At 39.1% G+C, this 14,495-nt stretch overlaps 1 protein-coding gene and 1 long non-coding RNA gene across 6 annotated transcripts in view; both read left to right on the top strand.

The window, feature by feature from the left end:
* Window positions 1-3,929, top strand: part of LOC150019565 (uncharacterized) — a 38,659-nt gene extending 34,730 nt beyond the window's left edge. For all 4 annotated transcript variants that reach the window (XR_016509060.1, XR_016509058.1, XR_016509061.1 and 1 more), the window contains one exon: window positions 3,362-3,929. This is a non-coding gene — a long non-coding RNA (uncharacterized LOC150019565). The remainder of the gene's footprint in view (window positions 1-3,361) is intronic.
* A 2,221-nt stretch (window positions 3,930-6,150) lies between these two features.
* Window positions 6,151-14,495, top strand: part of USP6NL (USP6 N-terminal like) — a 185,441-nt gene continuing 177,096 nt past the window's right edge. Inside the window, exons 1-2 of one of the 2 annotated variants that reach the window (XM_090266506.1) lie at window positions 6,151-6,695; window positions 9,681-9,789. The gene's annotated coding sequence lies outside the window, so the exon portion shown is untranslated. The remainder of the gene's footprint in view (window positions 6,696-9,680; window positions 9,790-14,495) is intronic. The other variant, XM_090266505.1, reaches the window with a different exon arrangement.

Here is a 14,495-nt window from a genome sequence, read left to right as displayed (position 1 = left end):
GTGCTGGATTTACCTTTGCTGGGAAGGTTGAATAATGACAAATTATTGCTATTTGATTCTTCATTTTTAAAACTTCATATAGACTACTACCTTTATATTTTAGAGACTTGTTTCATATTCAGTTTTAACTTAGTTGGAATTTGGTTACATTTAATAAAATTGAGATTTAGTGCATACACTAAATTTCACACCACTAAGCCCCTCTATACTATAGAGCTTTTGTGGCATTTTACACATGAAAGTTATATTATTAAATGACTTGTGTTGAATATTGTTTCTATCATGGGGTTGCATTTCCACACAGTTCTGATAAGGTGTAGGTCCTGCCAGTGAGAGGCACACACGGCATTTGGATGGCACAAGGAGCAGTGATTGACACGAGGGTTTGACAGACATATATTTTTGTAGTAAAGCTGGACACTAGAAAGTGCCCTGACAGTAACCAGCTTCTAAGCTGCAAGGCAGCTGTGACATTGGCGGTGGTTTCCTGTCACTTCCTGCAGTTTCTGATTCTGTGTGCAGCAGCTTCCTGATGTCCACAGCTGCTGGCAGAACCTGAGAGCTAGTGGTGGTCCCTTTTCAGTCTTCACCCATCCACTCCTTCCACAGACTTTGCACATGTCTGATTCCCTATATTAAATATCTTTCTGCTGGTAACACCTGAGTAGTTCCTTTTTTCCTCACTAAACCATAACTGAGATATTATTAGTTTTATTGAATTAATAAAAAGCTTACATTTAATAATAATACAATAAGAGCCAACAATTTGTTGAGCATTTACTAACTACTAGTTATTCGGCTAAGACCTTATTTAGTTCTCTTAAGAACCCTTTGAGGTAGTTTCTATTACTATTCTCATTTTTCAGATGAAGAAACTGAGGCAGAAGGTTATTTACTAACCCAGGTCTCAGAGATATCAAGCAGCAGAGTGGGAATTTGAACTCAAGCTGTCTGAATCCAGAGAGTATTCAATGACTCCACACTATACAGCCCTTCCCCCTGCACAAAAATGTTTACTTCAGGTCCCCAATAAAGCCTACTTCAGGTCTGAAACCAGAAGTGTTCTGGAATTCAGAAGTTTCGATTTTTAGAAGGGAGATGCAGCACATATACTGCATGTTAGTTGTGGGGCAGTATAAAAGGGATCTGGGATGGGACCTTGTAATCAAACAGTTCTGCAACAGGATGGGTGTTCATATTAAGTAAGATAAAGGCCAAAAATACCCAAAGGAAAGTTCAGTTGCTACCAAGTGAGGTAGGTGCCAAACTTCGGGGAAAAAAACTTTTGGTTTTCAAACCTTGGTGGATTTCAAAATTGCAGATTAGGAATTGTGGGCCTGCGATTATCACTAAGTATAAGCAAATATAGTTTACTTGTGACCACCCCTCCTCTCTTTTTTTAGCCAAAGCATGTGGGCAAGGACTTATTTATCATCTGTTTAAGTCAAATGTAATTGCAAGTATATTTACTTTGCAGACACCAAAAGGTTAAGGTCATCATGTTGTTTCACAAAGCTCAGCATATCATCCCACCTCAAAGGACAGAACCAGACAGAATCAGCAACTTAGTTGTGAAAAAGAGTACTTTAGAATCTCTTAGTTAACCTTGTTATTTACTGGGGGTGTGTGTGTGTGTGTGTGTGTGGTGGTTTGGGGGCTTAATTTTTTTTCAATTACAGTTGACATACAATGTATTAGTTTTGGGTGAACACCATAGTAATTAGACATTTATATACACCTTGTTCTTTTATAACTTGTCCAGCTTATATAGCATTTCTGTTACTATTGATAGTTATTTATTTTTTAAGGTTTTAGCACAAATATAGCTAACTGTAGTTTTAGCACTTATTTTTAATCAATTTATTCCAGTTATCTGCATTTTGGTAACAAACCACCCTACAAACCACTCTAAAGTCAGTGGCTTAAAACAATTTATTATTGCTCTCATGGTTCCATGGGTTGACTGGGCTCATATGAGTCATTCTCATTTAGGGTTTCTCATGGGTCACAGAGTTGGGACTCAAAGCATCTAAAGGCTTAACTGTGCTGGACATGCAAGATCGCTCACCCACGTGGCTAGCAGTTGATGCTGGATGTTGCTGGAGGCTCAGCAAAGGTTCATTCAGACCACCTATATGTGTCCTCTCCATGTGGCTTGGGCCCCTTCCAGCATGGTGGCTGAGTTCTGGAGGGTTAGTGTTCCAGAGACCCAGGTGGAAGCTGCAAGACTTCTTATGATCTAGACTTAGAAATCACTTAGCATCATTCCCACCCTCTGCTTTTGGTTGAAAGTAAGTCATGGCCAATCTAGATTCAAGAGAAGGACGATATGAAAGGATGTAAATATTGGATGCATGGTTCACAGGTGGTGGGGGCATCTTTGAAAATTAGCTACCACACAACTTATATAGATATATGCACAAGAGTTTAAAAGTTAATTTAAAAATCATTTACATAGAAACAAAAGTTTTATTACCCTACAACAGAGACAAAAATGCCTTGAAATTGTAGTTCAGTTATTTCAATATCTTACAATACTTTTTAATACACCTCTTCTTGATGAGACAAACAAATTACAAACAAATGACATGACATCTAAGTGGCCAAATGGAGAGGTAAAATATGGCAACTATAAGCTGAGCAGGCAGAAGAAATTCTCAAAAGCTATAAAAACATAAGGAGACATTTTTCAAATGATAGGCATCATTATAGGTTTTTGGGAAACCATGATAACCATTTTGGTATGTAATTAGGAGGAGGGTGGCTTGTGAGAAAAAAAAGCAGAGGAGATAATGAGAGGCGGCCTTTGTAGTTGAAAACTAGTCATTCCTGCTTTTTTTCTTTTTGAGTCACAGACACTTTTGAGTATAGGAGAAAAGTTAGAAAATTTTCTCCCAAAATGGATATTTGTATACCTTTGTTTCCTCTTGCATTCTTTCCTCCCTATCTTTCTCCTTCCCTTCCTTCACTCCTTGTACAATAACTTGTAGAGAGCTGATTCAGTATTGGATACTGATCTGGACCAAGGGATAGACTATGGAAGAAGACAGATAAGTTTCCCAATCTCATGGCATGTATATTCTTAAGAAGACAGAAAAAATGAAACAAAATGGCACATCAAATAAAAAAGACAATCTCACAAAGTTATAAGTAACAAACTGCATACACAACATCTTGCATACAATTTTATGGGGTTCACAATCATTCCATGGATTTGTTTTCCTTGCTCTGCAATCAATAACTTCTCTTTTAAACCAAAGGATAACTTTTTAATATGAACAGTGTGGATGTGGCTGTTTGATCTTCATTGCTTTTTCACTTATACTGAATACACAGATGTTGACTTTTTGTTTTTTTCCAGCCATGAAGAACAACTATATGTAGCGGCAGTGGGATTGACTTTCCTAACTGATTATGGAGCATTGGTTCCTTAAGAAATTTCAGAAAATACTGCTGCTTGTGAGGATGAAAATGTGTCCTGCAAGGCTTTCTACAGCTTTACAAAAAAAAAAAAAAAAAAAAAAAATATCCCTCCCTTAGGAAACTATCTGCTTACCTCTTAAAAAAAAATTAAATGGATCAGATAGCTGTGGGTTCACATTTTGAAGTCTCAGTTTACATGCGTCTCTAAGTACCCACCCTTTCATCCATATTCTGAAGATGAGAGTGAAGGATGGATGGTATGCTTCGGAGAATTTTTTTTCTCTATGTCCTCTGTTTTTACGTTCCCACCACAAATTGTACCTCTGGCCTTAGTTATTCTGGCATCCTGTGGGGGATTCAAACATATACTTACGCTTTTGGAAACATTTTAACTTATTTTCATTAGCATAACATATATCTTTTGCAAAAGTGAGATGCAAATACCCATCTATTGTATTCCATTAGTTGTAGTTTTACACCTTTGGTATTTGTGAAGTATTTTAATTGGTAACACAAACTGTTAATCCATTCATCTTTTTACTTTTGGTGCTTTACTGATATCAAGCTTTTACCCTTTCTTCAGATAGAGGGTATTTTAATATCTGGCATTTCACATTGGAGTTAATATAATCATGGAGTGAGTATAATCTAAATACACTCATTCTTTTCTATATTGTTTATGACTGCTCTCATGTTTACTATCTTTTCCCTTTGAAAAAATTTTCTCATTCTGATTTAGAGAAAAAATTATTCTATCTTTATTTCCTTTAAAATCATTGCATGCCCACCACATGGCAAGTACTACCTGGAGATACCTTAGTAAGCAAGAAAGATAAAAATAAGTGTTTATACTTTAACAATACCTCTAAGATGCTTAATAATACCTCTAAGATGCTTAATAATAAAAGTTATGGCAAGTCACAGAAATTATACCTAAGAACAAATCAAGTTTTATATTGAGGTGACATGACTCACTGATGACACTTGGGGAAAAAATGTGGGGATTTCTGAACTCTTAATAATACCATAGCATCAGAGTGCAATTATTGAAGTATAAAATTGAGTCAATGGTGTTCATAATGAAGTCCAAAATAAAGTTAAAAAAAATTACCCATATAATTTATGAAAAAACATATCTGAAATATCTACTTCATGTTGCCAAATCCAGGGTTGTTTATCCAAATTCCCATGAACTCATTAACTAGAGACTTGGGATTCTTGTTTATGGTGTTTGCAGTGATGTCCCTTGAGTAACATCTCTTTGCATGTCTCTGTAGTTCCCAGGGTCTCCTTAAATGATGAGAGCTGAACCAAAACATGGCAATTTATTTACTTATTTGAGATTTTATTTATTTTTAGAGGGGAAGGAAGGGGTACAGAGAGGGAGAGAAACATCAATCAGTTGCCTCTCATATGGACAATCCAGTTGCCACTCATGCGCACCTGACTTGGACCAAACCCACCCATAACCCAGGCATGTGCCCTGACTGGGAATTGAACCAGTGATCTTTCAGTTTGCCGGATGATGCACCAACTGAGCCCCACCGGTCAGAACAAACCATGGCATTTTAATTCAATAACTGTTTATTGATGGCCTCTTATGTGCAAAGAAATCTGCGGGTTCAGTGGAACTACAAAACTGTGAATGGGGGCTTCTGCCTTTCAGAAATTCAGGATATCCCAGTCTGGGTGATAGCTAATCAGAGCATTAGCTATCTGAAGAAGTGTCTGGATGTTGAAAAAAAGTTTCCTATGTCCTCCCAACTCCTGATCTACTTTTACCCCAATTCATATATCAATTTATGCCATTTTTTATATCAGCATCATAAAAATAAACACTAGTCTTCACAAATCTGGTTTAAATGAGTGAATAAAAAGACCCAAAGGGAAGTATAAGTTTGTATTTTCTCAAAAGGGCACAAGAAAGATCATACTTGTGAGCTAGGAGCCTTAGAGACAAAGACTTAATCTTACATACAGTTCTTAAAGTTTGCATCTTGAAGATGTGACTCTCCTTCCATCCCTCCTCTCCCATACTGCTCACAGCACCCAGTTTCTTAGCGCAAGTTTTCACCAGCTGGAAAAGAGAGATAGTAACAACCATGCAGAGTTGCCAGGTTTAGTAATTCTAGTTCCTGGAATCAAGGACAGGAAGCCTTTTAGTGATTTGTACACCCTGACTTTTCTAACTTCTATTGAATAAATCATTTAACTGTCAGCTAAATACAGCGTTGGAAAGTTTACATCATTCATCTTTTTATGGAACTTCTTACTGGAAGACTCTGGAGATTACGACTCTTGACAATTTCTGTGAAATTAAAAAGCTGACCTAGAGAAAGATGGGACAAAAGATGAACATTTGAGAACTTTTCAGTAGCAATGGGATCTTATACAGTAGCCTATTTTAAAGTAGTGCTGATTGGAACACTTAGATTAAGTTCCTGCAAAATGAGAGAAATATGAATTTTGTCAAAAGCAATGCCATTTTATTAGACGAATGATTCCCTCGTACACTTAGTAACGACCAAGCATTTGCTTGTTTCAAGTAATAGCCCTAAGAGGCAGGTACCATTATGCCACTTTAAGATGAAGAAACTGAGGCAAAGAGAAAATTAAATAGGCTGTCTAAGGTGTGACGGCTGCTAAGTAGTTGAGGCAGAACTGAAACCCGAGGCGATCTGGCTGCAGCGACCATGCTCTTGGTTACTACTCTGTTGACCTCACGCCTGGTCCCAGCCATTCCTTGACCTGCCCATTGGACATCAGCTTGTGTGTCGTGTTCCTGCAGTGCTTCCGAGGTCCCCAGTGCGCCCCAGGCCTCGTCCCTCTCTCCCTCAGCGTCCAGGGGTCACAGCCTCAGAGCCCCGGCTGCCGGCTGAGGACGCGGTGAACCTGGCCGCGCGCCCCGGCGGGAGGCGGGAACGTGGAGCGGCGTGCCGCGGGGAAGCGGCGCCCGGGCCGCGCCAAGATGGCGGCGGCCGCGGCCACCGTGGAGACGGTAGTCGGCGGCCGGTGAGGCGGGCGGGGCTGGCAGCGCGGAGGCGGGGTCCCCGGCTAGCCGCCCTGGAGGCGGGGGCCGTTTCCATAGCGGCGGCAGGAGGTGTCGCGCCGGGGAACTTCCTGGTGCCCGGGCTAGGCTACGCCGGGATCCTCTTGGAAGGGAAACAATGGGGCGGAGGGCACTGCGGTAGCCGACGCCGCGCCGGGACCTGCTCGGCCACCGGGACTCCCCGCTGTGCCCCCTGCACTGCCTCCGCTGGGACCGCCCGGAGGTAACTTGATTTCCTCCTCTCCCACCGCCGGTGGCCGGCAGCCCGCGGCGTCTCCCCGGGTTTCCTTCGGGGCAGGGACTCTGACTTGGTCCCGGGGAGCCGGACGCCGCCATTCCCGGACCCGGGGGAGGTGGACGGAGCTGCGGTGCCTCCTCCGCGCTCGCGGCGCGCAGGCTGCGGAACCGTGTGTGGGGCCGTCCTGTCGCCCCTCTGGAGCCTTGATTGTGGGGTTCTGCGGGTGTGATTGGCAGGTTGGCGGGCGCTGGGGCGCTGGGGCGTAGGGGGCGTGCGGGGCGGGTTTGCCGGGTACTGCGCGGGACGACCGCTGGCTGGTGAAGGGGGCTCGTGGGAGCGGCCGGGTCGGGCAGATCGCGGGGGTGGGGAGACCTGCTGCCCCTTGCCCCCAGGCCAAGTTTCGGCCCCTCGGGAGACGTGTCTCCCTTGCAAGTTTCACTTGCGTCTTACAGAGTCCCAGTGGGCAAGACGGAGGCAAACTTCGTGCTTTTAAATTAGTGCCTGCTTGGTGCGGAACTTTGTTTCCACTAGGCAAGGGAAGGATGGGGTGAAGGAGGGACTCGGGGAGCCTGGAAATCGGTGTGTCTTTGCAAAGTTTGCGGAATAGTTTGGAGCTAACCGCCTTGTGACAGTGTGGCGATCTAATGTGTGAGCATGGTTACTCACAGGTGTTTTAATGTCAGAAAATGCGAGGAATCCAGGAATCCACTGGTGGACATGTCTATAAATTGAAGATTGAACTCTCCCTGCTTCCCCTCTCATTTTAATCCACAGATGCTTTGTAGTCTACTGACTTTAACAGGAGTTGAATGAGACTTATGGGGGCTGGGAAAGATTTTTGAATTGGCAACACCCAGTCATTGGAAATGATGTAACACACGTGGAAAGGAAAAGTGAGGACATGATCTTGAATATTTCATTTTCTGGAACAAAGTGATTTCAATAATATAAACCACTTATAAAGAAAATTAAGTCTTTGGGATAGGTATTGTAATATTTTGTAGCTCAGAAAAGTTTGACAGAACTTCACATATCACCTTGGTCAACTTCCTTATCTATTGAATCTCTGGGAAGTTCTGTTAGAGGGAAATCAGGGTGCTTCTCCCCCCCTCAAGTCACCTTAATAAGAATTAAAATTAGCCAGTATCAAAGGAACGGTGGTTTATTTGCTCTTGTTTCTTACTCCATCAGACTCTAAGATTAAGAAAACATATTTCTAAGTTTGCTGTTTTTTAATAATAAAGTTTGTAGACATAGTCTAAGCTTATTACTTAAAATGGATGTTAGTCCTGTTTTTTTCTTTATACAATTGAAATATGTCTAAAGAAAAAAATTATACTCATAAAAGTAGAAAGAAATTAAGTTTTAAAGGAAAACCATGGTTTTAATTTCATGTACACGCAGCCTGAGTTAACAGAAATTCTTTTGCTGATTATGTATTTAAAGAATTGAGTTGTCACAAAGGCATTCAAAGAAGCATCATGTACCAAACAGTAAGTCTTGGTGTTGGTACCTTCTTATCTGTTTTTAGCTAAATTGTCAGTGAGTCTTGCACTTGTTTTTGGTAAGGATATACCATTATCAGTTTGAACAGTGTTTTAATGTGAAATTGCTCCTAGTAAGGACAACTGCCATTGGTTAAACAAGCCATTAAGTAGAAGTGATGGCTTTGGCACCATCTGCTAATGGAATGGTCATCCTTAGCATTATTGGGAACCAAGACAACTTCCTGGCAAGTGGCTCCACACTGGGCTGGGCCTCCAGTGCTAAGCAGAGGTTGCGCTGGTCAGTCTTTGACACAGTGTGCTCATCTGTCTCAAGTTACTGTGACATTTTGTAGCCGGTGAAAATGGGTGAAAAAGAGGCCAGTAAATTCAAGTTAGTGGCAAATTGAAAAAAAAAATTACTTTGGTTATGGAGTGTTAGGAATGAAATGACAATTTTAAGCAGCAGAAGACTTGGCAACAATACTAAAACTTCGGGAATTGCTACTTCAGGTAGAGAGAGACAAGTGATTACATTTTGTGGTTGATGTTTGCAACTTCACTTTAACCATTCTTGTTTTGTTTTAGTGCAGTGTGATTTTTGGAGGGCACGTTGCATTATTAGATGTGTTTTACTTATATTTAGAGACTCATATTTTTCCCTTTTAAAAAGTGTCTCAATTTTATACAGTGGTAGTCCATACAAAGGTAATATTAATTTAAAAGAATTCTGCCTTCTAGCACACTTCATTATAGTATGTGGGAATAGGGCATGGGAATTAAGAGTCACGAACAGTTGGATTCTCAACTGGTCTGTGCCTTTTCCAGGCTATATCACTTCATGTAAATATTTACATTTTAAAGCTTATTATCATTATTTGTAAAATTGGGGGAATCATAAATTCAAGTTTGTTTCTTCAACAGCTATTTCTTGAGTGCGTTTTGTGTACCTCAGGACCTTGCATTAGGTACCTTGTTTTCAGCAACAGGGTGCGTAAGTCTTTTGAAGTAAAGTACAGGGAGTTCTGAAACCTATAACTAGGGAAACTGACTTGATTTGGAGGTGGCAGGGCAAGCTTTCCTGAGGAAGTGGTTTGGAAGACCTGATGGATGAGGAGGAGGTGGTAGGTGAAAAAGGGAGGTGGCTGGGTGAGACACTGAGGATGGGAGAAGGGTATGTACACAATCCCTGAAGAGGCTGTTGTGAAGGTTAGATAAGTATGAGTGTTTATTAGTGCTCTACATGGCACAGAAGCAAGCACTACTAGTTGTATAGAGAAGGCTCTTTGCACCATACTTTCATCATCTTGTGCCATAGCCATTAAAGAAAGGCAGTCAATCTAGTTGACTCTAACTTCACTAGACCTGGAAATGACTGCATAATTTGATATCTACTGCTATAACTCTGGCACCATTACTTGTTAGTTTTGATATCTGTAAACCTGGGATTTAATGTTAAATAAAAGATTCTTTGATTTCTTTACAGAGATACTACCATTTGATATCAGTACTGTGTTATATAAGGGGGACCTCCCAGAAAACCAGAATTATCTACTGGAGGGCATGCTCCTTGTAGAACAGGCTTCCCCTGCTAGGTGAGTGTTCTAGGAACCCATCTGTATCAGTGTACCAGTTGGAATTGTTGTGAGAGATTGCATCCTGCTTCAGTGATTTATTGAAGATTTTTTCAATGTTTGCCCATTTCGTAATGAGAGATTTATGAGTGCACCTGTCCATGCTGCACTGAGTGTTCAGCAGTTTTTGATCAAAACAGCATGACCCTCGTCTCCCACCCTCCCTATTCACCTGATAGCGCCCTTCTTTTTTTGTTCCCCCGATGAAAAAAGTCCTCAAAGGGAAATGTTTTGCTCATGTGGAAGAGGTGAAACAAAAAAAGACAATCAAAACAATGAAAATCAACGTGTTCAAAAACTTTGGAGCAGTAGAAAAAAATGTCTTGGGAGGTGTATTGCATCAAATAGAGAGTACTTTGAAGATGACTGAAGTTTAAACATGTAGAATAAGTACAGAATTTTTAATAAATAAATTCCAGGTGTTTTGAGTCCCCCCTCATACTGATATCAATATAGTATTTTGATTTAACCCTCATGGCATTTTCCCTTAGAAGAGCTTACATTACCTTATTTAAAATATCTACTCACAAAACAGTAGTATCAATCTACGCTAAAATAAAAAATAAAGTGTTTAGTAAATGGCATATAGTTTCATTTGCTTCTAGGAAGATCAGGAGTGATTGGAGTTTCATGTCTTATTTGCTTAAGTGTTTTTGGCCCTAAAGGCATTAATTATTCTCTGATAGAGGTACACATTGCACCTGTGTGTTGCTGACATTGATGAGTGTAGAAAAAGTTTAATTTTATTCTGGAATTTTCTTTCCACTGAATTAGCAAGTAAATTAAAAATGTTAGAGTAATGTTTTTCTTGAAATAAGTGAAAGGGTATCATTTTAAACTTCTTAATGTATGAGTTTCAGTTAGTAATGTTATATATATCACTAAAGGCAAATTAATATTTTATAATGGAATTAATGCAATATTTATAAGCCAGTTATCTCTCTGGGTTTTTTGTTCCTGTTTCTTTTTGTTTGGCTTTTGTACATTTTAAGGTTCATTAGCCTATCTTTGGTAAGATAAGAGAAGATAAGGTGAAGTAAGATTTGGAAAAAAATTGAATAGATGAGGGGTTGAAATTTATAAAGGTTAGGTATGTGTGTGTGGGCCAGTGCTTGTTATAAAAATTAATGAAGTGGCATAATGACTATTGACATTAGTGTTTAAAAATTTAAATTAAAAAAATCTATTTGTCTCACCTGTTCTATGCCTCCTCCCCCCCACCCCCTACCCCCCCCACCCGCGCTTCTAGGTTTGTTTTGGGTTGATTTTTAAAAAATAATTACTTCATTTCCTTTTTAAAATTAGCTTGGGATTATATATTCTTTTACTATTCCTTTAGTGTTTGCCTAAGAAATTCTAATATGTATTTTAGACTTATCAAAGTGCAATATTACTTGAAACTTTCACTCTTTTTCCAGGTAATGCAAGGCCTTTAAAACATTAAAGCCACTTTTCTTTCATTACCTATTTCATTGTTACCCATTTTCAAGTGTGTGTGTATACCCAAAGATGTTTTTCTATTGCTCCGTGCTATTATGCTATTGTTATTCATTTAAACTTACTGTATTTTCTTTTTTTCATTCCTTCTTGCATTAATGACCTTCCATTTGGAATAATTATTTTTTCTGTCTGAAGAATACCCTTAGTATTTTCTTTCAAGTAGATTAGTATTGAAAAATTTTCAAACTTTTTGTTTGATAATGTTTTTAGTTCACCTATATTCTTGAAAGATTCATTTTGCTCACTATAGAATTCTAGATTGGAGCTATATACATACATATATTTTTATCTACATTTTTGGAGAAGAGATTATTCTAAAGTATTTGGCGTTATTTCTATTGAGAAGTAAGCTGCAGTTTATTGCTTTTTTGTTTGTAATTTGTTTTTTTGTCAGACTGTTTTAAAGATTTTTTGTCTTTTGATTTCAGATGCTTTTCTCTTTTCTTTCTCTTCTTTTCTCCCTTGAGGTACACACCTTTTGATTCTGTGACTTGATGTACTTCAGTTCTGTATAGTTCTTACCATCATCTCTTCAAATATTGCTTCTTCCCCATTCTCTAGCTTAATCCTTCTGGAATGTCAATTATATACAGTGTTGGATCTCACTGAATCATCTATGTACGTCACTTGTCTTCTATATTTTCCATTCTTTTGTTTCTTTTTTCCGGATATTTTCTTCTGGCCTGTCTTCTAGTTTGCTAAATTCATCCTCATCTCTGTCTAATCTGCTCTTACATGTATTCTGCGGGTTTTTAATTTTGATATATTTTTCATTCTCAAGTTTCAATTTGACTGCTATGCACTTCAATAGTTTCTAATTCCCTATCAAAATGTTCAATCTCTGCGCAAATCTCTTTGGACAGAGTAAGCATGATAACTCCCTTCCGGAGTTCTATAGGGTTTTTTCCCCCTGTGGTCTGTTATTTCTCGAGGAGGCTCATCTCCTTATGTGCTTGCTTATCTTTGGTTGTGTACCATTTATTGTATTTGAAAAAATATTTCTTGAACTAATTATAGATTAGGTAAGGATTTTTCCATTGCTTTTTCAAGGCAGTTAGGATCACCTTTATCCAAGCTGAGATTTTATTTTATTTTTTGAGAGTCTGTACAAGGGGCTGGTTTAGTTTATTTCTGGACTATCCCTTCTCCTGGGATTCAGTTTTTTGAGGTCTTATTTGAAAGCAGGGGGTGGTTTCTTTTGTGGATCTTGTTCTCTGATATTTTGTCTTCTTAGCCTGCAAGTTTGCCTAAGTGCAGTTTAGCCTCTCAGGCACCTCTTTTGATTAGGCAACAATTCCAGTAGTAAAATGCCATGCTCTCCATTCTGGATTCCTGTTGCCTCTTTGACTATAGCTAGTAATTCCTCATTATTTTGTTAGCTCTCCCTCCCCGCCCCCCCAACCTTAAAAATTAGGTATATTATACATATAACAATGTATATACATTGAAGAATTTTTATAAATGGAATTAAGTGTATAATCCTACTCACTTAATATATAGGACATCTTTGTCACCCACCCCATAAGGCTCTGTCACTCCTTCCCAATCAATACCACCTTCCTTCTCTGCCTCAGCTAACAATTACTCAATTTTCTGTCACTGTAGCCAAGTCTTGCATTTTCTAGTTTTTCATCAAAATGGTATCATACAGTATGTCCTGTCTTGTGTGTCTGGCTTCTTTCATTCAACATTGTGGTTTACCAGTGAGAGTCAACTATGTTGTTACATGTAGCAGAAGTGTTTCTTTTTTATTGCCCTGAACTTATTCTGGTTACTGTCGACACCTGAAAAATTGTCCCACACCTCAGTGACTTAAATGATGAAAATATTTATTTTCCTTATAAATCTGCAGTTTGGGCAATGCTCATCTCTGCTTCATTTGATTTCAAGTAGGGCTGCTTGAAGGCTGAGTCTAGTATTGTTTGAAAGTTTGCTTATATGTCTGGTGGTTGATGACAGAACATTAAATGTGGCCAGAGCATGCTCACTACATTGTGGCCAGGTTCCAAGAGCAAGCGTCCCACCCACATGTGGGGAGAAGTGGGGTAAAGAGCCAGTGAGCTGTTTTGCTTCTTAATGACTTGACCTTTAAGCCTATGCCGGATTACTTCCACTGCAGTCTATCTTTGAGGCAGTATGAGCCTACCCAGATTTACCGAGACAGGAAATGGATTCTACCTCTTGTTGGGGAGAGGCAAGATTCTGGAAAAGGCATGTGAGACCAGCAGTACTTTAGTGATCATTATTGGAAAATACAGCTTGCCAAGGTAGTAGCCTAATACATGACTATATCAATTTATTTGTTCACTCTACTCTTAATAGACATTTGGTTTGTTTTCAGTTTTTGGCTATTATAAAAGCAGCTATGAACATTTATATATATAGATATTTTGTTGGACATATATACTCCCTTCTTTTGGGTATATTCCTAGGAATGGAATTATTGAGTAATAGGTGGAAAAAATATATAATCTCTATATATTCTCTCTCTATAATATATATTCATATATAGCTTTAATAGTTATTATCAAAGTTTTCCAAAGTGGTTGTACCAATTTATGCCCTCTTGTATTTTAAATAATTTTTAAAGTATACTTTATTGATTATGTTGTTACAATAGTTCCAATTTTCCCCCTTTTCTCCCCTCTGCCCAGTAACCCCCTTCCCTCCAGCAATCCCACCCCCCTTAGTTCCTGTCCATGGGTCATGCATATAACTTCTTTGGCTTCACCCTCTCCTATATTATTCTTAACATCCCCCTGTCTATTTCATACCAACCCATTATGCTTCTTAGTCCCTGTACCATTACCCATTTCTCTCCCTCTCCCCTCCCAGCTGATAACCCTCCAAATGATCCCCTTACTTATTATTCTGTAGGAACAGAATTCTGTAGGAACAGGATTTTGTTTTTATTTTTTAGATTCAGTTGTTGATATTTGTGAGTTTGTTGTTATTTTAGTGTTCATAGTTTTGATCTTCTTTTTCTTTAGTAAGTCCCTTTGACATTTCATGTAATAATGGCTCAGTGATGATGAACTCCTTTAGCATCACCTTGTCTGGGAAGCATTTCATCTGCCTTTCTATTCCAAATGATAGCTTTGCTGGATACAGTAATCTTGTTTGTGGGTTGCTTTTCATCACATTGAATACTGCTTGCCAGTCCCTTC

The sequence above is a fragment of the Furipterus horrens genome, unplaced genomic scaffold (genome assembly GCF_987537825.1).
Source record: "Furipterus horrens unplaced genomic scaffold, mFurHor1.1.pri manual_scaffold_2, whole genome shotgun sequence".
NCBI lineage: Eukaryota > Metazoa > Chordata > Mammalia > Chiroptera > Furipteridae > Furipterus > Furipterus horrens.
Note: the sequence above shows the minus strand (reverse complement) of the source record. Positions and strands in the feature narration are given on the sequence as shown.